General features: G+C 41.4%; 1 protein-coding gene across 5 annotated transcripts in view; it reads left to right on the top strand.

Annotated features, from left to right (window-relative positions):
- The first annotated feature begins 6,630 nt into the window (after window positions 1–6,630).
- Window positions 6,631–26,520, top strand: part of PLEKHM3 (pleckstrin homology domain containing M3) — a 183,636-nt gene continuing 163,746 nt past the window's right edge. For 3 of the 5 annotated variants that reach the window (XM_027122803.1, XM_027122832.1, XM_027122823.1), the window contains exon 1: window positions 6,631–6,781. The gene's annotated coding sequence lies outside the window, so the exon portion shown is untranslated. The other 2 variants (XM_027122817.1, XM_027122812.1) reach the window with 2 other exon arrangements.

Raw genomic sequence — 26,520 nt, forward strand, 5'->3', positions numbered from 1 at the left:
TGTGTGGGGAAGGAGAGAGAACTTTTAGAACAGATAAGAAAGGAAAAGGGGATCCAGCTCTTAGGGATAGGCTTGAACCTTGGGTTAGAGTTTTTTTAAAAAAACAAGCTTGGGCTTCCCTGGTGGTGCAGTGGTTAAGAATCCGCCTGCGCTTAACGTAACTAAAGAAAGCCTGGGCGCAGCTACGAAGACGCAACGCAGACAAACATAAATAAATAAATTTATCAAACAAACAAAAAACAACCTTAAAAATTACTCTTAAAACCAAATTGAATTCTGGAACTCAATAGTCTTCGACATTACAAATATAAATTTGTCATTAGATCTTACTGTGGACTATCATGGTGTTTGGTGAGTTATAACGAGTATAATAAACATAATCCATCATCCTAGACTTTGTGGCTAGGTCATAATTCAGAGGTCCTGATCCCCAATCCAGCGCCTTTTCTAGTATAGCAAAGCCTCTTTTACGACATGATTACTTTATCATAATTGCGTAAGTACTAAAGATGGAATATTGCATTATAAGGGTTGATCCCCAGTAGAACTACCAAGTACTACCCTTAGATCTGGGCAACTGGGCTACTGACCTGGGCTCTGTGCTTTAGGTCCTCCTCTGGCTACATCTCTTTCTGGACAAGAAGGTGACTACCTAGAGCTTCCTCCTTCTAGACCAGGTTGCCGGGGCATCAGAATTCCCTGTACCAAAGCCAAGAGTCTATCTCTAGAGCTGTACAGGCTTTTTCCCCAGGGCTTCCTGGGTGCTAATCCAGCTGCCAGGGTGTTCCAAAAGCCTGAGGAGTGACTATGGCTGGGAAAGCTGTCAATAAAGTTAGGCATGGCAGCCGGGATGTCTGCATGAACATATTTGGGGCTTTGTGGTGCAGGACAGGATCTGGGCTGGGAAACTGAAGGCATCCATTTGTTTTCTTGCCCTGGCTCTTGTAAATATCAGGGTATACCTGCTCAGCTCCCCGGTTCTGGTGAAATGAACTTTGTATGTATGTATATGTGTGTGTAATTTTTTTTTCTCCCACTACTGTGCAATGTAATATCTTCACATTTAGCTCCATGAAATAACAGCTCACTTATTGGGGGCCTTATATTGCCAGACGCTAATACAAACTTTTACTGTAAACTAACTTATTCAAAACACTTTAAGGTAGATAATATTATTGCTATTATTACATTATTATTATTGTCACCATCCCCATTTTACCTATGGGGAAACTGAGGCACAGAGAAGTAAAATAATTTGTGAAGACCTGAGAATGAATAAGCGCCAGAGCCAGGATTCTAATTACAAGACAAGGCGGCTTCCATTCAGTCTCCTTTGCTTTTCTACCCCAATTCTACTTATCCTTCAAGGTAGGCTCAAGCCCTTGGTTTTTTGTAGAGGCCTGTCTGAGTGGCTCCATCCTCCCTCTAATCTTCTGAACTTCTGGAATTTCTTCTGCCTTTATCACTTGTTGGGTATTTACTGTTTTGGACCGCTGGACATCTTTCCATCTAGAGGTTAAAGATGACTAGACTCTTGACTGACAGTTGAGTAGGCAGGTGACTTGTTTCCCAGAGCAAGTACGGTGGACTCTGTGATGGGCTGCCCAGATCCCCTATCAAAAAAGGACTCATTGCCCCAGCTGCTGGAAGTGGTGGCAGTAGATTGCCTTCAGTGGTCAAACCCTCCAAGGACTGTATCAACTGCAGAGGGCCACCTTGCCTAAGATCGTGCTCCCTCTCAGAGTAGCCCACATCCACTGACTGATGGATGTGGACATGGAAAGACCTGGCCGTCTTGGCCAGTGGTGTGCTGGAGCCAGCTTCTGCTGGCCCTTGAGACCTGACTGTGCACATCTCCAACCCCATGTTCAGTGACACGACATCCAGAACTTGAAATTAGGCATCGTGTGGTGTTTACACCATGGAAATTGGCAGACAGTAACAAATCAGGCCTTTTGTTTTTTCAGAGTCAATTTGCCAGCACACCACTTGTTCTTGGCCCGATTCAGGACTATTCTAAAGCCTCTGACAGGCCCCTCTGTCTCAGAGGTCTTCATGGGGGTGGCAAGGCTGCTGTTGGGCCTTACAACTCTACCTTTCCCTCTGCCCAGTTTGGCTCTCACCCCTCCCATACACACGTGCTGATCCCACGGGCACTCCCTGCATGCTGAACTCTCTCTGAGTTTGCTTCCTGGGAACTCAACCTGCAACTCTTTTTTTTTTTTTTTTTTTTTTTTGGTAAGTTAAGTTTTATTTGGGGCAAAATGAGGACTATAGCCAGGGAGAAAACTTCTCAGATAGCTTTCAGGCCAGGTGTTGAAGGGCAGCAACTCCTGCAGCTCCTAATGCTGTTAAAGTTTACCTAACTTTGCAGATTTCTTAGGCATTTTATCAGGAATGCTAGGTTTTCCCAGAAGGAAGTTTAGAATATATCATACAAAAAGGTTCTGTCCCATGTCAAGATTGAAGAAGTTTTCCTTTTACAAGGTTTTAACTTTCTGGACCATTCCATCAACAGGTAAGCTCTTAATGGAGGCCTCTGGTTGGTACTAACCATCATACAAGCCACCATGAGCCCATGAACCACCTACCCGGAGAACACTGAATTCCTGTAATATGTGCTTGTTGAATGACTAAAATGAAGCACATTCAAATTGCCCAATTAAAGACTTTTTTGGTAAGAGTCTATCACTTATTCTCGATCTTTCTGGTTAAAAAAGACATAGTATGTGGTAATAGGGTGGGGAATCACTGAATATTTTGCTTCGTTGAAGGCTTTTCACTATTTTTTTCTGTTTGCCTACTTGTAGAAGTGATAGCAAAAGACTCAAAAACATATATGGCCTGATCATTGGCTAATCAGAAAGAACCCTGCCTCTCGCATGCAAGAGAAGGGTCAGGTATCAATCCTTTGGGTGTTGAATCTTAGGATGGGTGAGGAGGGAATTCCTTGGAAAGAGATTTGGGACACTTAGGAAGCTTAGGGACAGAAGCTAGTTACCAGCTTGTATGCAACTGTTTCAATATTTCAGCAATGGGATGCCTTTGCGGGTGCCTCCCAGCTGAATAGCAAGCTCAGTTGTACTTTTAAGCTGCTCCATTTATGACTTTAGTATTCTACATCTCAAACGCTTTTAATTTACCTAATGAGACAAACAAATATTATGATATTGCTCTCAGTGAGTATCCCAATCATCTTTACCTGGGCATATCTGTGCACATGGGGTGAAGTATACTTGGCTTGCAAATTCTAGGCTATAAATAGCACCAACATTTTCTGATTAAGTTTAAAATATTTTTTGATGCAACTTTTGTTTTATTTCTTGGAAGACAGTATTGCTTTATTGAATCTGGACTTGACCATTATTTTATAAAGGAAAGCTAAGTTGAAAAAATTTTAATGAAGAGATACAATAATAAAATCTTACATGTCATTTGGTATTTCACTTTGTTTTAATGCACATTTATTAAGATCATTTCCTAGGTACCGTAAGTGGTGTGGAGAATACAAAGATGAATAAGGCAAGCTCCCTGCCCTTCAGGGGATGCAGAGGGGATATAATGGGGGATCCTAAAGCAGGATAATGGGAATGAATGGAAGAGTATCCAGGAGTGGTAAAAAAATGTAAGTCTGGAGTATAGAGTGGGAGAAAATAAGTATTCTGGAGATAAGTCTGGAATGGTGGAGTATTAGGATGCTCTCAGTTGTAAATGACAGAGACCAACACAAACCACCTTTAGCAAACAGGGATTTAATTGGCAGTATAACTGCAAGGTCTAGAAGGTATACATAGGTGGCCCTATGTATACCTATGTGGGGTAATAATGATGTGTCAAGATAGGGTCATCAGCTGTAACAAATGTATTACCGTAGTGCAAGATGTTGATAGTGGGAGAGGTTGTGCGTGTTTTGGGGCAGCAGGTATCTGGGAACTCTGTACTTCTCTGCTCATTCTCTACAAAATAAAAGTCTATATAAAAAAAAAAAAAAAAGCAGCTGGGGCTTTTGAATAGAGATGTGAATTTAAATATTTAAATTCAGAGGAGCAAAATGACCCCTGCTGACCAAATGGAGGCCTGAGAGCCAGCAACTGCCCAGCTGAGATCGTTCTCAGCCTTTGACTTTTCAGCCCTTTTCTGGGATCGCACTGAGAATCTATATTAGTGATAATGAGTAAATCCAGTCATTCTGTAAATGTGGCTGTTTAAGGCATTTAATGTGCCAGACCCTGTGCTTAATGCATGGTGGGAAATAAATCACAAAGCATTGGCCCTGCCCTCCAACTTCATAGACTGGTATAGTTTTTCTCAAAGAATAGTCCAATAAGGAGCACTTTGAGGCACTTGCTAAAATAACAGAATTCAGGACTTTTTGTAGACCTCCAGAATGAGAATCTACAGGTGTCTGGTCGGGCCACTCAAGATAGCTGTTCTCTTGCTCTCTGTATACCCTCTGCTCGACCAGTGCCTGCTGCACCTACACCCTGCTCACATGACTGACCTTCCTGTGCACTTGCCCCAGGTCCCAGCTGGTGATTGTTCTGATCCCAGGGGTGGTGAGGGGCGTGCCCCTCTGCTGGTTTCTCTGGTAACCCATGAGCCAACCTGACGTCAATTTCTCCTATAATTGGCAATCTCCCCCCACTCTCGGGCCGCCCCCCCCCCCAGACTGGGTGCATGACCCAAGAATTTGCATTTTTAACATGCATCCAAGAGCCTTGACTCTCAAAATGTGGCATCACCTGGGAGCTCACTAGAGGTGCAAAGGCCCCACCATAGACCTTTTGAATCATGATCTGCATTTTAACAGGATCCCCACACATTAAAGTTTGAGAAGCACTATTCTAGAAGATTCTGTTACATGCTGAAGTTTGAGAATCAGTGGCCTGGGAAGACTAATGAGTATATAGATGAATTTGGCACAATGTGATGAGTGCATTTATAGAGGAACATGTGAGTTCCTCTGGGCATGTTTAAAGGATCCGGTTTCTCTGTCAGAGATTTCCAGGAGAGGTGTGATGCCACTTGCTTCTTAAAAAGCAAGAAGTTGGCCAGGCTAAAGGGATGGGGCAGGGGTGACAGCTCTCATCAGAGGAAACCCAGTGTCAAAAGTCCTGAGGCAAAAGAGAACACTGCATGTTTAAGGAACAAGAGATGTATCTCGAATTGCAGTATAAGTTTTCAAACAAACATTTAAACTCTAAACATCAACCAAAAGAGATATTTTAAAAAATTCAATGGTTAAAGATTCTCTTATTAATCTTTAAGGGAGTGCAGGAATCAGATTTTTCGAATCTTATCGTGCTGTTTCTCTGGCCTCCTTTGACAATTTTTTTGTGTGTGTCCATTTCTTCATTCATTCATTCAAACATATATACATTACACACTGTGCTTTGTGCTTATTATGTGGTGGTTTCTGCCCTCAGGGAGTTTATAGGTGAGGCTGGAGTGGGAGTGGAGAAGCCAGTAGAACAGGTAAATTTTAAAAATGGGTAATTATAAATTGAGAAAATGGCTAAGTGTGCTATGATGGAGAATAAAGCAGGAGACTTCAAGGAAGGTCTTCCAGCCAGACTGAGGTAGGAGACAGATGGGCCCTTGGGCTGGACAGCTGGTGTTTGTCAAGTGGAGTAAAATTGAAACTTTGTTCTCACTCCAAGGGCAAAGGTAGTGGCAGAAGCTGAGCTCTGCTAAAGTAAAGAGATAAGACGACCACTCCTGAGGTCAAGGAACACTTCCCTGTCTGCGCATGTGCAGAAAGGCTCCTTGAGGGTCAAAAAGGGAGGGGGCGCCACCCCATAATAAGTGTGGACATACACCCACAGGCTTCTGCAGTGGGATTCATCTTAGCAAAAAGTTGCGCACAGCCCTCCTCCCCTCCCTGCCCGCCACCCCCAACGTCTATTGGCTAGGATTCCTGGTTTTCATCCAGGCTACCCAGGTTCAATTCCTGGGCAGGGAACTAGGATCTCTCTTTAGGACCATTCACTGCTGTCTCTCCGAGATCAAGACCACCCTATCCTCTTGCAACGTGGCCAAAGTCACTGTGGGGTGGGTTGGAGTGTCTCACAAAGGAGCACTCAGGTTGCCCACCAGTGCGCGTACACACACACACACACACACACTTTCTGTTTTGCTGGGAATCCGAATGGGGGTTAAGACCTCCTCTCAAAACCACCCTCTTTCAACCTGCTGGCTACACCATGAAAGGGGAGTGAAAATTGATTTTCATCGCAGCTCCAAACCTGAAATGTGAAGCAATCTCTAGGTTCTAATAGTTCTATTTTCAGAAAGAACTTCTCTTTCTAATTCTCTTAGCCAAGGGAGCTGCTAAATAACAAGTCTGGTCCCTGGCATGTTTCAAGTGAAATTTTCCAATTGCAAACATCCATCTGTGCGTTGGGAGGAGCAGTGAGGAGACTCTGCGGCACATACCATTGTTTTCAAAAAGTGTGTGATGAAAACTGTGCGTAGGAAAACAAAGAGATAAGGAGGCCAGGAGGGTGCGGGCAGGCCCTGAGTGGCGCTGGGTCCCTAAGGCAGGAAAGACGAGTCCTTGCGGCCTGGAACCTTGTGTGTCCGAGTCTCGCTTCCTGAGCTGCTGGAAGGAAGCATTTAAATGTGGGACCGCAAGAAGCGCTTGTAAACAGAGAGCCGGGCCGGAATGGTCGGTGGCCGAACGGGCCGTGACCGTGAGGAGAGCTGGCTGCCAAAGCCGAACCACAGCCAGAAGTAGGCTGCAGGCCCCGCAGGTGAAGGGGGAGAAGTAGCCGGAGGCCAGGTGAGCATCTGCCTGCTTCTGTGCTGCCGGACTGGCCACTGCGGGAAGGGTGTGGGGATGACAGCATTGTGAGTATCCGAGAAGCTCCCTGGCGTAGCGGTGATTTTGCTGTTTCTTCCATGCTCTGGTTTCTATTTCATCCTGGAAACTGCACAGCAGTGCAGTGGATAATAGGTGAGGGGAGACTGTATGATGCGTTGTCTGTTTATTTTTATGAATCAGGTATATAAGTAGAAAGCAGTTGAAATAGCTGGTCCCGTTCTGTGTGTTGTTTTTAGTACCCCGTCGCCCCTCCTGGGTCTTAGAAACCAAGCCTCAGCAGAGCTTTTAACTCACATCTAACTGGGGCTTTCAGACTACAACGACTGTTCCATCTGTTGACCTTGTTCATTTTTAATATACAGTAAATGACACTATGTGACTGATGACAAGCATGATTTGGTCTTCCATGAAAGGATTACTAAGCTAAAAGATCGAGATAAGGACATTTCAGACCCACTCCTCAAATAAAGTGTTACTACTGAGATATACAAATGAATGACAAATTGAGACTGGTCTAGAGTTATAGCTTGCAAAGCAGGACAGATTTGAATTTACTAGGTTAAACTGAGATTGAGCTATGCTGTTGTAAACTAACTTGGAAGTTTTTGTCTTCTTGGAAAAGAGAAATACCTGGGTTTTTTTCCTTTAATATTATAATTTCAGTAGTCATAGTGAATTATGATTTGTATTCATTCATAAGATACTTTATTATAAAATACCACACATAAATTATAATTGGCACACCTTAAGATATAAGGCAAATTTTGTTTCATTAACTTCAAAAACAAATGCCTTAACCAAAATTGGGCTAAAAGGTCGGTAGGCATGTGTCACCTTGGTCACATAGTCTAACTTTTAGTTACTAGAAGAATATTAGATTAAATTGCTCATAGAAAAGTGTTTTAAAGTCATGCACATCAAGGAGATAATATTAATGCCTGATGAGTTTGTCTTTCAGTGAGTATTTTCACAATGTAATGGTTCATATCAAGAACTATAAAGCCATTCTGGGTTTGAATTCCTGCTTGGTCACTTCCTATTGTGTAACCTTGGGCAGTTTATTTGCTATATTTCTTAATCTGTAGTATGGAAATAATAACAGTACTGATTTCATAGGGTTGTTATGATGATTAAATGAGTTAATATTTTTAAAGTTCTTAGAACAGTGCATGTAGTAATTGAGATATACATGTTTGTTAATAAATACATAAAATAAAGATATACCAATGTTGAAAGTAAAATGGTGGTTGCCAGGAGCTGGGGGAGGGGCGAAATGGAGAGTTGTTAAATGGGTATAGAATTTCCGTTTTGCAAGAGGAAGCATTCTAGAGATTAGTCGCACAACAATATGAATGTACTTAATAGTTTGGAACTGTACACTTAAAAATAGTTAAGATAGTGAATTTTATGTAATGTACTTTTCCCCACAATTAAATCTTTTTAAAATACCAATGTTAGCAAAGTCATATACAATCATAGGAGAATTTGTTCCAAGACCCCCCACAGATACCAAAATTCAACAATGATCAAGTCCCTTATAAAATGGCGTAGTGCTTGCATATAACCTCTGCTACGTACATCCCCTGGTATAATTTAAATCATCTCTAGATTACTTATAATACCTCATATAATGTAAATTGTATGTCAAGAATTGTAAATTCTATGTAAATAGTTGCCCAGTGCCCAGCAAAATTCAAGTTTTGCTTTTTGGAGCTTTCTGGAGTTTTTTTCCCCGAAATATTTTCAGTCTGTGGTTGGTTAAATTTGCGGATGTGGAACCCAAGGGTACGGAGGGCCGACTGTGTTCAGAATCGTTGTTGTCCTTAGTTGTTGTCCTTAGTTGTCTTTGCCATTGTGAAAATGCAATTTCTGGCAGTCATCAGTAAGATTCACTTACTTGGTAAATTCATGAAATTAAGACATCATAAAGAGCACAAACAAATGATAAGAAACAACATCTAATACCCTATGGCAAGCACAGTTCTGAAAATGCCCCTCCACCAAGATTGCATACCCTCATCCCCAGAACCCGTAAATATGATGCAGTATCACTTCCTTGATCATGTTTCTTTATATGGCACAGTTGAATTTAAAATGGGGAAATTAGCTGGTGGGCCAAATCTAATCAAAGAGGCCTGTAAAAGAGGAGAGCATTCTCTGGCTGGGGAAATCAGGGAGATCTGAAGCCTGAGAAGAACTGAACATGCTGTTGCTGTTTTGAAGGTGGAGGTGACACTTGAGAAGGCATGGGGACAGCCTTGAGAAATGCGGGAGCCCTAGAATTGCTGAGGGTGACCCAGTGTGGAAACTGGAACCTCAGACCGAGGGTCAACAAACTGAATGAGCTCAGAACTGGATTCTTTACCAGAACCTTTAGTTAAGAACACAGCCTAGCCAACGCCTTGATTTCTGCCTTGTGAAAGAGAGCCTGAGCAGAGAACCCATACAACCCCACCCAGACTCTGACCTTCAGAATTGAGAAGTAAGAAATGGGCGTTCTTCAACGAACAGTAGCCCCGACTCGCCGCAACTAGAGAATGCCCATGTGCGGCAACGAAGACCCAATGCAGCCAAAAATAAATTAAATAAAATAAATAAATTTATAAAAAAAAAAAAGAAATGGGTGTTGTTTTGAGGTACTAAGCTTGTGGGAATTTGTTACATGGCAAAAGAAAACTAATATGACAGGAACAGACTACCCATACAAGAGAAAACTGAATGGCTAACAGTCACATGAAAATGCATTCTCTTTCCATTAATCAAAGAAATGAAATTGAAACAACAGCAAGGGACCATTTTTCCAGCTCTCAAATTTACATAGATTTAAAAAAATTCTAATTCTCCACATCAGGTAGTGGGTAGTGGAGCAGACACTCTTAGATGCTGTGAGGGGTGCGCAGATGTGAAAGCTTTCTGAAAAACTCATTGGCTGAATGTACGAAAAGTCTCACTAAATGTGTCCACTCCTCGATCCAGTAGTTCCACTCCTAGCAGTCTGTCCAAAGGAACTTATGAGAAATATTTTAAAAGTTAATGTTCACAAGTGCTTAATATGGCTTTGGTTAGAAAAGTCAGATATTGGCAATAGTCTAAATGCCCAACAAGAGGGGAACAGTTTAAATAAATTATGCTATCATCAAAAGTCATGGTTTTATACAGATTTGTAAAAGGATGTTTATGAAGAGTTTTAACAGTGTGGAAAGGTATTTATCAATTTTTGCTAAATGGGGGGAGATAGGCTAGAGAACTGTATGTGCAGTCAACTCTCAACTATGTTTAAAAAACCAGAAAGATCTACCTACATAAGGAAAGGGACTGAAAGGGCCAAAATGGGGCAGTGCTTTTTTCTCATTGGAGGATGAATAGGCATTGTTTATTTTCCCTTTTATACTTTCTGTATTTTCAAAATGTTTAACAATAAGTATATAGTAATTGTATATAACCATAATAATCAATAAACATTATTTTAAAAGCTGTTAAAACTCTATGTTGTGGGGAATACAATGAATCTAAGACATTGTCCAGTCAAATAATAGAGAATATAAAAATCCATAAATAACTTAATATATGGCAGGAAGTGATGTTTTAAAGAAAGACTAGAAGATAGGATATGATAAATATGGTTGGAAAGATTGAAATAAAGTTGGATAACTTATTTCTCGATAAGGGTAATCAGTGAAAGCTTGGTGGTGGAAGGATGGCTGAATATCATACTGAAATGATAGAAAAAGGAAGCTCATGGTTGAGCTTTCGTTGTCTTTGTTTTCTCATAGATTGATGGATTTTAGGCTTTGGGCTATGGACTCAGGTTAATTATATAAGTGGAAAACAAAGAACTGTGATGGATATATAACCATTAGCAAAAAAGAAAAAGAAAAAGCCCTCTGCATGTTATTACTAGGAAAACCAAACTGGATGTAGGCCGGTAACTGCTGCATTAAAAAACATCCAAAGCTAATATTTATTGAATACTTATCAGATACTTAATATACTCTATTCCAGTTTAATCATGTATGCAGCCTTCCCGTAATACTTGAAGTCACGTCATACATTTACAAATTTAAGAAACAGGCAGGTAGAGGGGTACTACGTTAATTACTGGTTTCAGAAGACCTGATTTTAATAGAAACCTGAAAAGGTTAGACCATTTGGGCAGAATTTTTAGCATTCTCCATCTCTAGACAGTTTGCAGGAGCCCCAGACCACTGCTACTCCTTCTTTTTTTTCCTACTAGCTCCTTTTTCTATTTTCACTTTACACTCTCCTCCAACACCTGTAGAAAAGTATGGAAAGTGTCTGTTGCTCCACTGGCTGTTAGCCAAATGCTGATTTTCTTCATGGGGAGTGTTAACCCTTCAAAAGAAACCCTGTGGAGGGATATCTAGAAAGGAATTGCTTTTTTTCTTTTTCCTTTTTCTTTTAGAGTGGATTTTATATATGGTTCATAAGTAGCGGAACTGTATGCTAGCTTGGAGTTTCTGGGGCAAGCTAATGCAGAGAATTGAGTAATGAGTGAGAGTGTGATAAGAATAACCACCAGTAGTAAATTCCATGCATTGTGTTTGCTCTGTTTCATTGGCTACTGTAGGTATCACCAGACAGCAATAACAAGCCTACATAGTTCACCTTCATATTGACAGTAAGGTATGAAGTTTATTTGGACCATGAGGGTAATTAATGTTAATGGCAACATGAATTATGAGCAAAAACCAAAGTCAAAATATAGAGGCCATTGTATTGAGATGTCAGGCATGCTATTTTCATTAACATTTTGTTTGTTTTTCATACACTCATTAACTGTCAATTTGAGTTATGTGTTTTAAATTGGATTCCCCGATTATATGCCACATTTATGAGTATGGGAGAGATTTGTCTAGTTACCGTGATTAGTGTAACCAATTTATAATTCAGTACAAACTGAAGCTGCCCTGTTCTGCATTATCCAGTTTACTTGTGGACATTTATCTAACTGGGAAATTGCTAAATATCCATTTTACCTTGTAGTCTATAGATGTGATTATAAATGTAGATTTTCATAGAACAAGGAACATATATTATAGGTTAGAAAACATTGGAAAGGTAACCAGCAGTTTTTATGCTCCAGGAAATTAGCTAATTGATCTTTTCCCATGAACTTTTCCAGAACAACTTCTCTTCCAACCTCAGAGATTCATTGGTTTGTTAATTAAACAAGTAAGAATTGAGCACTTATTTTGTGCCGTGGCACATACCTCTTGTACTTGGAACCAGCAATACAATCTTGAAGAAAACAGGCACAATCCTTGCCTTCATGAAGGTTACAGTCTAGTGGGGGAGACACACAAGTAAGCAGGCTAGTTTTACACAGAGTGAAAAGCATTATAATTGAGGAAATCAGTGTGCTATGGGAACACACAAGAGGGATGTTCAAAATGGACGTGGGAGGTCAGGGAAGAAGTGATACCTCAGCAAAGACCTGAAGGCTGAATGAGAATTAGCCAAGTTGTGTGCCTTTGTGTTTTGGGGTGCGGGGTAGAGACGATGGAGATTTAAGAGGTAAGCCCAGGAAAGTAAGTGGACTTGAGCTCTTATAGGCAGTGTTAAGGAGTATATGATTTATCCAGAAGAGAACAGGGTTTTAATTTTAGAAAGCCCTCTCTGAACTGCAGTGTGGCGAATGGATTAGTGGAGGGAAAGACTAAAGGGAGGAAACTGGATGGTAGTGTCTGAACTAAGGCCATAAAGAAGGAGAGCAATGGATAAATTTGGCAGATCTCACAGAGGTAGAATTAGCATGACTTGCCGATTTGGAGTGATTTGTGGGGGAGGGAGCCAGCAGGGTCAAGGATGATGATATCCTTCACTATATGGAGAATGCCAGGAGGAGGGGCAGGTTGAGGGTAAGATGAGGAGTTTGGTTTTGTGCATGTTAGGAGTTAGGGGATGTCTGAAAGGCAGTTGCATGTGGGTCTAGAGCTCAGGATAACAATGTTTCTCATCTGTCACATGGACTGCTGCCGAAGCCATGGGGATGGAGAAGATCACCCAGGTGGAAGAGGAACTAATTAAGAGGGTTATGGGGAAAACGGAGGAACACCTACATTATGATGTGGGCATAGGAAGGGGGCTCATACAGGGTACCAGAGGGAGCATCCAGAGATAAAGGAGAAATTCCAGAAGAGACTTACATCAGTGCTTTCATGAGAGCAATGCAAAGAGTGGGTGTTGAGTAGGTCAGATCCTGCTGAGAGGTCAGTCAGAGGTGGAGTGAAAAACCTCCTGGGTTTAGCCAAAAGGAAAGTGTTGGTGACCTCTGCCTGTGCAGTTTCACCTGGGGCAGAATCAGTGCTTCTGCAGGGAGGAATGAATGGAGTCAGAAAGCATAAAAAAAAAACCTCTTTAAGAAACTTGGAAGAGGAAAGGAGGAGGGACAGAGTATCCTACCTGTACAGGAACTTGGGAGACAAGGGAGTATTTTACTTCTTTGTTTTTTCTTCTTTGAGAAGAGACATTCCTTTTGAATCACCCTGAATCTTGCACTACTGAATCCTTCCACTCTAAGACTACCAGAAAGCCCGATGTGCAGCAACTCATTTTGCCTGAACAGTGCAGGAGGAACCCTTGAGTTAATTAAAACCTTATCTCAGAGCTTCCTAAACTGACTGCTGTCACCACTCTCTCCACCAGTTTGTTGGTTTATAATGGGAGGAAATCAAAGAGACTGTGGTGATCCTTTCCCTGGTACCATACGGATGACCCCGGATGACCCCCGTTGGCATCCTGTACCCTGCCTTTGAGTTCACAAAACACTACGTTATGTCATTTGATTTACATTCCAGAACAACCTTCGGGGAAGGTAGGACAGGGATTCTTATTTGACCTGCATTGAAATAACTAGAATTCAGGTTCAAATGACATGCCTGGAATCACACATCTAGTAGTAGTGCATGGGCAGTTCAGGTCTTCTAATTCCAGATCTTGTGGTCCAAAAGTAATTAACTTTCACTGAGAGGTTAGATATGATGTCTATATTTTCACTGTAGTGTGATCATATAAAACTTGGGCATATCATATTTTAGTACACTTAAGAAACAAGACTGAAGACTGTGGGTCAACTTTGTAATTTCGCTTGAGTCCCATATACATTGATATTTGTCCCCTATCCACCCGCTGTCCCCCAAAAAAGTTAAGTTGGTTTCAGAAGGAGGCAGTTTATTTGGACATGCCTTAATAGTCAAAGCATGTTGGAATTATCTATAGTCACATCTAATTTGAAAATATTCCTTTTAATTCTTTTGACAGAAACACTTATTTGCAGGGTTTGTTTTTTTTTTTTTAAGCAAACATTTTTACAAGTGTTTCTATTTATTGGCTAAATGAAAAATGATGTCTTTGGGAAACATTAGTAAAAGGTTTGGGCAATTAGGACTATGTAAACATTTGCAAAAGCACTTGTTTAGCCTAAATGGAGTCAGTTACTATACTCTTGCAGACATTCCAAGCAATATGTCCAAGGTCACTGAGAGAATTGAGGTTAGCTATTTAGTTAGAGAACAGCCTTTTATTCTGTTTGTTCAGACACCTACCATCCACTATTCCCTTGGAGAATTTACAATGACACAGAAATAGTACAGAGGTGATTTTTTTTTTTGTAAATTAAGTATAAACTATTTCCCTGGGTATTTAGCGATTAACTTTCTGAGTTGTGGGATTAACAAACAGAAGGATTTAAAAAATAAATATTAAAGTTGCTGAAGTTTGACACTAAAACTCAAAGCACCTTGTATGTAAAATTCTAGCTGTATTATCTCAGGGTAATTAGTTTGCAGTTAATTGTTATACAGGACAGTATGTGCATTTTAGAGGTTTGTTTCCACTCGCTTACTGGCCATATTACCTTGGACAAGGTACTGCATTTCTTTAGATCTCAATTTCCTTATCTGTAAAATGGTAATAATAATAGCAGCTCTCCGATAAGGTTGTTGTGAGGATTTAACAACATAATGAAGATAAAGGGCTTCACATAATGATTTTAGGAAGTGCTCAATAAATGTTAGTGATGACTCTTAAATCTTGGTCTTGGTGTAGGAGTTGTAAGAACTCTATTTTGTTTTTAAACGTTTCACTAAATACACCATTCCACATTTAACATATGTCCATCCACGCTGAAGGAGTCCTCTATAGGGCATTTTTGAAAGGTTTAATATAACAGTAGTTGTCTCTGATGAAGGGTTTAGTATAACAGTAGTTGTCTCTGATGCAGGGCAAACTATTTGAGTCCCAGCTACCATAAGCCTATCATCCTAATGTCAGATCAAAACAGTCACAGAAATAAGACCAATCAGAGCTCCAGAATTCAACTTCAGAATGTTTACACGTTGCTGTCTTGTTTTGTAAAAATCCATTTAGTACCAATGATAATAGTCCACAGTAAAAGAAATTTAAACCCAGATTTGTGGATGAAAACGTAGTTCTTACTGTTCTTCCTCTTCATACTTAGTAAACTTTTCCTTTGTCCTGTGTGATGGGCAGAGAGTTTTCTGGCCTTCATGTAGTACATAGTAAAATAACAAAGACTCGTCCTCTTGTTTTACCTTGCCTTGTCCTTATCTTTGAGGGTCAAAGACAATGTTTTGTCTGCTTTTGGCAGGCTTGCTTGTTTCCTGACGGAATTGGTAAGAGGCTGCTTGGTAGCCAACCAAGGTCAAGGTCATTGTCACAGATTGAGTCCAAAAGGGAGGGAGGGGTCGTGGGTGCAGTCCATCACCCCTGGGTACGTCTGTCCTTTCAAATAAGAAGTGAGTCACCTTCTGCTTAGACCTTATCATGGGTCTGGTACTCTCTGGGTGCCATTCAACAAAGACCCAGCCTCATTCTTTAGCAGGTTCAAGTGTAGCCAGGAAAGAAAAAAGATCAGTTAACTACTTCTCATGTACGTTCACCCTAAATGCCCAGAGGAACCAGTTTTGTGAATGTGTGCTAACCCATAAGCTGGTTGTTGCTTTGAAGGTTAAAGTGGTGAGTATTCTCCCTTCTGGTAATCAGCTGCGGTGACCCAAGGAATTAAAGTCAACGGGAAGTGAGGCAAGGATTCATTTCTCATGACATCTCAGCCACCCAGCAAATGCTTCTGCTGGCCAGGGATGTTTCTGTGGGTCGGATAGATTCTGTGGGTTGGATAGACTTGGGCAGCTTGTGAGGAAGCCCTCTACACTTATGCCTCCCATTTGTGCAATTGTTTGTTAGTTCACTTTGAGCCCAGGCTTTGGTGGGACCTTTAGAGATATTCCTGTAGGTTGACAGCTTCATGCCAGAAGCAGCATCATTTTTAGAGCACGTCTGATTGGTTTTATTTGTACGTTTCGTTTGTCTTTGGTTTGTTTCAACTGAAGTCATCTCTGTACACATGTTATTATGCCATTCAATTGTGTTCTGTCACTTAAGACTTTTTATTGTCCCTTGATTAGTAATGACCTCTTATTTATGTTCCCATAACACCTTTTGTATACTTCTGTTAAGGCACTTTTTATACTTGGTTTTGTATTGTTTCCCCACTAGCTATTAAGGTCTTTGAGGGCACAAGCTGTGTTTTGTGTCCGTACCATCACCTAACGTAGTGTTTGGGTACTTGGTCCATCCTCCGTGAGCGCTTGTTGAGTATAAATGGTTGTGTGGTTAGAAATCAACAAGCTTCTTATAGGAATAGTAATTGTTTTAGATTTTACAAAAATTTCACATATATTATCTGCATTTGTGCATTACAGCTCTCTAATGGAGAGGTGCACTGATGGAGACAGACGTTGGAAGGATTTCCATTTTGCAGATAAGAAGGGCCAAGACATCCTGAGTCAGCCTGACTTGCTGGAGGTCATTCAGCTTAGAAGGCCGTGCTGGGACATGAACCCTTTCTTGGTGTCAGAAATGTGTGTTCTTCCCATTGCCACACCTCTGTCCCATCAAAAAACCTCAAAATTGGGTGGCTCATGGATTGAATTCACCTTACTCCTTGTTTATGGTCCTTCTAGCGTCAGGGCCCCCCGAGTGATTTAAAGTGGTTTAAAAGGTAATTGAACGTGGACTCAGTAATTTGACAGGGATTCTGGGAATTTCTTTTTCTTCCCCATGGGGCCTTCGACTGACAGTAGATGAGTCATTTTGGTCTCTGTTTCATCATCTCTAAAATAATCCTGCTACTTTACTTACCTGTCTCTGTTGAGATTACTACAAATTTTTTTCAAGAAGCTTATCAAGTGCTTTATAAACCATGCTATAAACCATGCATGTGAAGACGATTATTCTCAATAAAGTCAAATAGTTATATGAGCTGATGACATCTTTAAAGATGCTAATCTGAAAAGCTATTTCTTTAGCTTTTTTGGGTATCTTGCATAGCTGGGTCTCAGTGTTCCTCCTTGGGGTGGCCATTACGAGGTCTCACGCCAGCTGGTTTAGACGACGCCTCCATGTACTCGTTATTCCCTGTTGCAGTTGGAGGGTGACTCTAGCACACGTGGTTTTTATGATGGAACTTTTCAACTTCTTCACCTCAGTCCTAGGATGGAGGTAATTTGAGTGATTCTTTTGTTTGTTTTGTAATCACTGTTTCCTGCCATGGAGGTAACGGGGAATGGAAAACATTGAGTCTGCATTTTTAGACACTTAAGTAACTGAAGTTTGTGTCTGTCTGTTTTGCTCCTAAAACCAGGACATTTTGGAATGCTGGTGGTTTTATGAAAATGGGCTTCTCAATCAGAAGTCTTGGCTTTCCAGCGCAGTGGGTGCCACAGGGGCATAATGACATTGCTGCCTTCAATAGCAGAGCAATTGGAGATTTGAAGCCCCACACTTATATTTAGGTTGGTTTCTGGGAAAACATCTTGGGGCATCAAATGTCTCAATGATTTTTGCAAGAGGCAAACAGTAAGCACAGAGATGGACTGAAAAATGCTTAGGTTGATTGCCCGGGGGTATTTCAAAAGGAACATGTCCTTTCTGGTATTAAAAAGAGCTTGAGCTCTAAGTCACTGGAAAATTAGACTAGCCAAGCTATGGATTTGGAGTGGTTCACAAAATAATTCCCAAGCGCTGCATAGGCGCTTTTGTTTCTATAAAAGGTCTGAGTGAGGTCTTTGCTACCTGACCTTTGCCATGTTATTTTTAAACCCAGTTTCAATAGCTTGGAAGCTTTTTCTAACCAAGAAAAAATTTAAAAGCTCAAGTCAACATAACGTTTTGGAAAGCATGTCAAATTTTTATTAAACGAGCTTATAATGAATTCAAATATACTTTGGCCAGAAAAGCAGAGTGGTGTTTATATTTACAGACGTCAGTACTTTGAAAACATGCTCTTTATGCAGTCGTTCATTCAGCCCATATTTACTGAGCACCCATTGTGTACTAGCCATTGTGTTAGGCCCAGTGAGGGTTGTAAAAATGAAATGGGGTAGAATCGCTGTGCCCAAGTTGCTGTAAGTCCAGTAGGGTAGGCATGTGACCTCAGGAAAGTTACTAGGTATCGTTTCGCCTCAGTTTCCTCATCACTTTACACATGGTGAGGCTTAGAGATATAAAGTACTGAGCAATGCACCTGGCACAAAATATGCTTTTGGTAGTTATTATAATATAATATATTATATTATAATAATATAAGATAATATAATTATTATAAGATAATATAATTATCATCATCATTTCAGAAGGAACAGGCAGCAGGCAGTGTAAGTTGTGGAGGCAGTACCAAAGCCATTCTCTGGACATTTAAAGAAAGAGCTGACCGTTTTAGGGTGAGGAATCACAGAAAGCTTGTGGAAGAGGCGGCAAGTAAGCCTGAAGAGTGGATAGAATTTCAGTAGGTAGAGGTGGGGAGATGGTACCTCAGAGATAACTGTAAGCAAAGTTTTGGAGTTGGGAAAGCCTAAAACTTGAGCAGTAGCATCCCAGTTTGGAGGAAAAGAATGTCTTATGGAAGGGAAGCGGGAAGTTGGACAGGCAAGCTAGTCCAAGACTGTGAAAGACCTAGAGTGTCAGGTTAGAGAGTTGGGCCCTGTTGTCAGTGGGAGCTGCATTGAAGGGTTTTATTTGCTACCGTCTCCCCAGTACCTCAGACAGCACCCAACCCATAGTGAGCAGTCAGCAAATAATTATTGAGTGAACAGCTGAGTGTGGCTTTAGACAAGTTGAGCTTCATTTTGCCAGATGATAAGCCAGATAGAAATGTCCTACAAAAAGTTGGGGACATGGGACCAGAGTCCATGGAGACTGAAGGTGGAAATTTGGGAGGTGTGAGCATGGAGGTAATTATGGGGCTAAACTGACCCGAGGAGTACATGCGGCTGTAGTCAGAGAAGAGAGCTGAGGTGATGCCCCTATTTGATGAGCAGACCAGGAAGGAAAGGAGGAAGATGGAACAGAGAAGGAGAGGGTAGAAATGAGAGGAAAACAGAGAGCGCGGTGCCCATGAAACCTGGGGAGGAAAGGTTTGAGGAGGGGCCGGTTGACATGCTAGAGGCAGGTCAGGGCTTTGCAGTGCACTAGTGGCAGTATAGAGAGGAGGTCCCTGGACAGGGTGGAAGAGAGTTCAGTCAGGTGGGGCCTTGTGCCAGGCTGTAAGGTATCGGTGGGCACAGCACACTCTGAGACATTTCTTTTTTCTTTTCACGGTTAATAATTACTGGTATTTGCTTTTTGAGCAGGTCTTTAAACAGACAGTGTGCCCAAATTGTGTACTGTATATAATCTGATTCCAATTAAATATTAGATAAAAACACACCTAACTATTTCGTTCTGAGATCATGACTGATTTTTATTTTCTTTTCATATCTGTCAGTATTTTCCAGAGTTTTTATGGGTTTATTACCTTCATAACTGGGAAAAACACTGTAAAATTATATTTCTAAATGATATGTTCCTTAGGTATTGCCTGGCAATACACTTCTCATTTATTGAAACTTAGATAAATGTAGCCATTTAATGTTCCCTCCAGGCCTATGAAGATGGGATTCCATTTGTGTTTCTAGCTGTCTTTCTCCTCTGAAAGAGCCCCTGAACTCTTCTTATGAGGTCCACAGAGGCACCATTTCCTTATCTGCTGCTCTTGGCTTGCCTGTGCTCCATCAACATGCTTACATTACAGCATGTCTTTATGACAAAGCACCATGACAAAGCGTAACCTCTTGTAGCCTGATAACCCAGGAGCATTTTTACTAGGGTCATATTCTCTTGTGGTGGAGCCTTTACATTATGTAACTCTCAGAAAATTTATAGTCAGCTGTGGCCTTAACCAAAGTGAAGACCGTGTGAGAGCCACCTGTGCTGACCATTCTTATAATCACCCTTGTTTCTCATGTTTGAAAATGATTGGCAGAAACTGTTTATCCTAGGTGTCTTTGGTATTGCATTTTTCTCCGTAGTCCAGCTGCTTCTAAAACTACAAGGCCCCAGACACCCTCTTGAGCACTCATTACGTTCTGAATACCAGCCATTTAGTCAAGTGGGAGGAAGTCAGCGTTTTTACCATCCAGCTTGGGAGAAAGTGGCATCTCTGTGTGGGCCAGGCTGGTATTATTACTCATATCTGCTTCTACTTCTGTGTGGAAGGACTGTTGTATTCATCCTGCTAATTAGCCTTGCCTAATGAGCATGTAAACAGCAGATTTCCTTGTTAGGAAACAGTAATGCACTGATGCTGCATCCCGTTAACATTTTGATGCATGCATGGAATTCTTTGGATTGAGCTTTTATGACAACACTGACAAATGGGCCTCAGTTTCTCAATCTGTTACATTGGGGAAATAATCCTTTTTACAGAAAGGGTATTCTTTATAAAAATAAAATAAAGTGTCTGTAGATCATTGAGTTTGGCTGAAAAGTAGGGTGTTATAAATAGTTGGTTGCTGACTTTGCTGTTGTTGGGCTGACATATCTTTCCAGGGGAAGACAGGAGCAGGTGGTTCTTGAATGGGTGAGGTCCAGTGGAGGGCTCCATAATTATATAGCAGTTTACATTTTTTAAAGGTGTGTTGGAACAGCTACCCGGTGAATGAGCCACATGTGAAGCAATTTGATATTAGCAATGTTGTTGGATACAGGTAGCTGAGTAAGATACCCAGAGGTTTAATGGTTTGCCAGAGGCCACCCAGCACGTGTGTGGTTGAGCCAGATTTAGAACACAGTTCTAATTAGCTCCTGATTTCCACTTTTTGTGTAGAGGCAAACCACACTGCACCCACATGGTGATTTCACTCAGTTCACTTTGTCAGAGGAAAGTCCTGTTCATATTTTGACCTGTCTGAATATGTTGTTATTATTATTATTTAATTTGTTTATTTTGTTTTTGGCTGCATTGGGTCTTTTTTTTTTCTTTTGCATTGGGTCTTCTTTGCTGCGTGCGGGCTTCTTATTGCGGTGGCTTCACTTGTTGCGGAGCACGGGCTCTAGGCACGCGGGCTTCAGTAGCTGCGGCACACAGGCTCAATAGCTGTGGCTCGCAGGCTCTAGAGTGCAGGCTCGGCAGTTGTGGTGCACCGGCTTAGTTGCTCCGCGGCATGTGGGATCTTCCCAGACCAGGGATGAAACCCATGTCCCCTGCATTGGCAGGCAGATTCTTAACCACTGCGCCACCAGGGAAGCCCATGTTGTTATTATTTTTTAATTAATTAATTTCAAAACCAAATGAGGCAAGCTAGTAAGAGGTGTTCATTTATGGAGACTAAACTTCGCATTAGACCCTTGTATTGTAGTGAATTTGAGGCCTATACATCCTAGGGAAAAGATAAATTCCAAAAGGAGAAAGGTTGGAAAATGGTGCCCCAAAAGATGAAGTCATAGAGATTATATAGGAGGGTCAGTAAGGCATCATGTCTGCTGTCAAGTAGCTTGGAGTATAGAGTGGGATGGAGAGAAATTGTTCATCATTTACAGTACATTGTGGCAAACCCACGGTGTTCTGGGAGCCTGAGCAATTCGGAAGGCTCCCCAGCTTGGGCCAAAGCATGGAGGAGTAAAACAGCAAGGTGAATGTTGGTCAGGAAGGACAAACTGGAGAGGTGGATAGGTCATGAAGGGCGATGAATGTCATGCAAAGGAGTAACAGTGTATTCATTCAGCGTGTATCTATCTAGTGCCTTTTGTGTGTGTGTGTCAGGCATTCTCTATGTACTTGGGATACATTAGTGAACAAAATAAGCATCGATTCCTGCCCTCGAGGAGCTTATACTTTAGTGAGGTGAGAGAAACACTAGACATTAAATAATAAGTAAATTGAGTGGTTTGTTAGAAGATGGTAGACGCATAAGGAAGAAGGGTCCAGCCAGGTGATCAAGGTTAACGTGAGCAGTAGTAAGTCATGTTGATAGTATCTACTCTTGTTATGATGAGATCAGAATGACACTTTACCTCTGTAGTTTTTCTCCCCCAAATATACAGCCCTAGTCTTATCATGAGAAAAACATTAAACAAATCCCAGTTGAGAGACAGTCTATAAAATACCTGACCAGCGCTCCTCAAAACTGTCAAAGTCATCAAAAACAAGTAAAGTCTGAGAAACCGTCACAGCCGAGAGAACGCTAAGGAGACTTGACAACTAAATGCCGTGTGATATCCTGGATAGGATCCTTGAACGGGAAAAGGATATTAGGGAAAAGCTGAGGAAATCTGAACAAAGTATGAACTTTAGTTAACAACAGTGTATCAATATTGTTTCATTAATTGTGACAAATGTATCACATTAATGCAAGCTGTTACATGGAGGAAACTGTTTGTGGGGTATATAGGAGCTCATTGTACTGTCTTTGCAATAATTCTTTAAATCTAAAACTGTTCTAAAATTAAAAGGTTATTAAAAAAAATAAAAAACAGAGTAAAGGGGATCAGAAGTCCAGGGCAGAGACACATGTCATAATTTAAAATAGGGTGGTCAGGGGAGGCCTCATTGAGAAGGTGACATGAACAGTCACTTAAAGAGAGAGTTCACCATGTTGGTATTGGGAACCAATGCAAAGACCCTGAGGTGAAAACATGTCTGCAAGTTGGAGAACCGGCAGGGCGGCTGGTGTGGAAGGGAGGGTAGGGGGTAAGGAGAGTATGAGGTCACAGAGGAAAGGTGATGGAACCCATCGGGTGAGGGCTTTTAGGCTGTTGTCATTCATGTGCTATACCGTGTGCCGGGAACCATGCCATGCATTGTCCTATTTAGTTCTCTCAACTATTTTAGGAGAGAGGTATTATTAACTTGCTGATTTTGCAAATGAGAAAACTGAGATTAGTAAGTGACTTGCTGAAGTCCCATTCCTGGTAATTGGTGGAGCTGCTGTTCCTTTCTTCCTCCTGAGACCCGAAGTTGTCACTCCTGACTTCCTCCTCCTCTCCTCAGGGGGCTGAACTAGATCTTCTAGGCCAGGAATTGGCAAACCACAGCCCGCTGGAAAATCTGGCCCTCTGCTTGTTTTTTGGTTGTTTGTTTTAAGTCGTGGTAAAAAAACATACAATTTACCATCTAATCATTTTAAGGTCAGTAGTGTTTATATTCACATTGCTGTGAAACAGATCTCCAGAACTTTTCATCTTGCAGATCTGAAACTCTATACTCATTAAACAATAACTCCCTTTGCCCTCCTCCCCTCCAGCCCTGGTAACCCCCATTCTACCTTTCTATTTCCATGACTATGACTTCTTAATATACACTGAATCACGCAGTATTTCTTTTTGTAACTGGTTTATTTTACTTAGTATGATATCCTCGAGGGTCATTCATGTTGTAGCATGTGACAGGAGTTCCTTCCTCTCAAAGGCTGAGTAATATTCCATTGTATGGATATATCATATTTTGTTTATCTGCCTGTTTTGTAAATAAAGCTTTATCAGAACACAGACATGTCCATTTATTTCCATGTTGCCTGTGGCTATTTACCTCACTACAGCCGCAGACCTGAGTAGCTGCAAAAGTGACTGTGTGGCCCACAAAGCCTAAACTGTTTATTACTGGTTCTTTACAGAAAATGTTTGCTGATAGTGGTTGCCAGAGTTTAAAACAAAATTAAAAAAAAAAAAAAGAAAATGTTTGCTGAGCCCTGTTTTACTGGGAAGACTCTGAAGGGTTAAGAGAAACGATGTGGAGGCTGCTTTAGAAAGAGGAAGACAAGAGGCAGGAACACCCTGCTGCCTTTGTTGGGTGACAGAGACATGGGTATGGGACTTGCCCTCGAGAAACTTATCGTCTAATTGAGGGAAAAAGACAGTCTGCAAAGTTGACTTGTTTAGTGATGCTTTAGATATTTGGGGAAGGGAGAGATCCGAAAGGATTGAGTCTCAGGAAAGACTTCATAGAGGGTTGGGATTTGGGATGGGATGGGATGGCTCGGATTGCTAGAGTGTGGAGGAGTACATCAGCCTTCTCACCACACCTTAACAGATGAGGTAAGACATTGAAGGCATTTAGAGCAGTGTCTAAATAGTAAGCGCTCACTAGAATGTAAGTTCTACAAGGGTAGGGTTTATGTCTGTCTTGTTCACTGTCGTATCACTAGTGCACTAGAACACAGTAGATGCTTCAGTAAATGTTTATGGAATGAATAAATCACTGCAACTCTCAAATTCTTTTTAGCTATTTAATTTGTACTGTGAAAATACAGGCAAAGGGCTGGATCTCTCACATTGGTCTGTTAATTCATTTATTATACTAAAGATTAATTTTTTTTGGCTGTTGTTAAAGCAGTACCTCTATTGTTTATTGCTAGAGATAATCATCATGTGGTAAGAGGAATGTAAGTCAGGTACTAACAACAAAAGAAAAAGGGGGAAAAGAAAACAATGTCGTCTTTCTAAAGATACCCACTCAAAAATAATTCATTTATTCAACAAATATTTATTGAACTGCAACTGTGTTTGGGGGGTCCATGGGTGAACAAAATTGACAGTTGCTGCCTAAGGGGTTATTGGCACCGAAACTAGTAATTACAAATGTGACGTGTATAACTTACAGAAGTGCTGGTGCCCTTCTGAACCAAGGCCCTTCTGTCCTTAAATGAGTACATTTAACCTAGTCTGGGACACCAGAGAATGCTTCCCTAAGGAAGTGGTAAGTCCTGATTATTGTTTGCTGTGTGGCAAACTACTCTGAAATTTAGTGTCTGAAAACAATTTATTATCTCTCATGGTTCTGGGCTAACTGGACTCAGCTGGAAGATTCTCACTTGGGAATCTCTTATGATACTGACTGGGGCTGGAATCATCGGAGAGCTCAACTGGGCTGTCATTCAAGATGGCTTCTTCCCTCACATGTCTGGTGCCTCTGTGCTCTAGCATGTGGTCTCTCCCTCCAGCAGAGTAGCCTGGACTTTCTATATAATCAGCTTAGAGCTCCAAGAGACAGGAAGAGGAAGCCACCAGGCCAGTCAAAGGCTGCACCGCCAATGGGCACAGCCACACTGTACTGATCAAAACATCACAAGCTTTGCCCCAATTCATGGGAGTGGAAAAATAAACTCACTTCTTGATGGGGAAGTAGCAAGTTCTCATTGCCAAAAAGCACGTGGGATAGGAGATATTGCTGTGGCTCTCTTTAGAGAATACAGGTCTGTCACTTGATGTTAGATTGGACCCTGAAGGATGATTAGGCATTGATGCAATGGGCAAAAGAGTCCAGGAGGGAGTAACCCCTCCAGCGATGGGAACAGCCCGTGGGCAGGCCTGTAGATCAAAATGGTAAACCTTGAAGGAGGAACTGAAAGGCCTTTGTAACTAAGTGGAGGAATGAGGGGAGGAAGAGTGGCATGGAAATGCTGGGGCACACAGTGAAGAGTAGAGTATGGTTTTGAAGGGTAAATGCATATTTACATCAGAAAGCAAAGAGAGTAGCTGTGTAGGTTCCAGACAAAAGCAATGGAAAGCAGTAACAGTGAAATTCCTAGAATAGGAAGAACAGATTAGCCCAGAGGACTTGGGGTGGACTTGGGGTGGACTTGGGGGGTGGTTCAGGGAAATCTTACCCCAAATTACATAGCTAGTGTGAGACAGAATTAGGATTTGGACCTAGCTCTGACTCTAGATCCCCTAGATTGCTTGCTATTTCTCCACTGCATTGCTCACTACACTGCCTATGGAAAGTCATTTTGTATAATAAACTTGAAAATCCCTTGCTAACCAAAAGGTGATTTACTCTTCCTAATTTCTTCCAAGCCATCCAGGCAAATACCTTCTAAGTTTTCTAGACTCAACTCAGAGGGCACCCCCCTTTGAAGGCCTTCTTAATCTCTCCCTCACCTTTGCTGGCAAGTGACCCCTCCCTCCTTCCCCCACCAAATCTGTTTCCATCCTCTATCAAGGCAGTTTTTTGGACTTATTTTCTTAGGCTCATCATGATAGACTGTGAGCCTCTTTAGGGCAAGGACTGTATCTTATTCATCCTTCCGTCTTCAGCATCTTGGACCTGTCGTGACCTTAATGGATGGTAGACGAGTGGTTTCCAGAATCCCTTGTTAAACAGCATTGAAATGGTTCTCAAGTTGAATTGTTACTGCCCTTAATGAGGATTAAATGAGACATTGCATAGGGAAGTGTCCCTGGGACATCTTACTTTCTGTGGGCCTCAGTGTCCCCTCTGTGAAAGTTGGGGTTGAGAGGATGATCTCGAAGGTCCCATCTTTGTCTAACAGTCTACAATCTTAGAACGCAGTGTGATGGAGTGTTCCACAAGCCAGCAGTGCTGGCCGTCAATGGTTATA

This window comes from Aethalodelphis obliquidens, unplaced genomic scaffold (assembly GCF_003676395.1).
Source record: "Aethalodelphis obliquidens isolate GAN/ISIS:26980383/991018 unplaced genomic scaffold, ASM367639v1 scaffold2, whole genome shotgun sequence".
Lineage (NCBI taxonomy): Eukaryota > Metazoa > Chordata > Mammalia > Artiodactyla > Delphinidae > Aethalodelphis > Aethalodelphis obliquidens.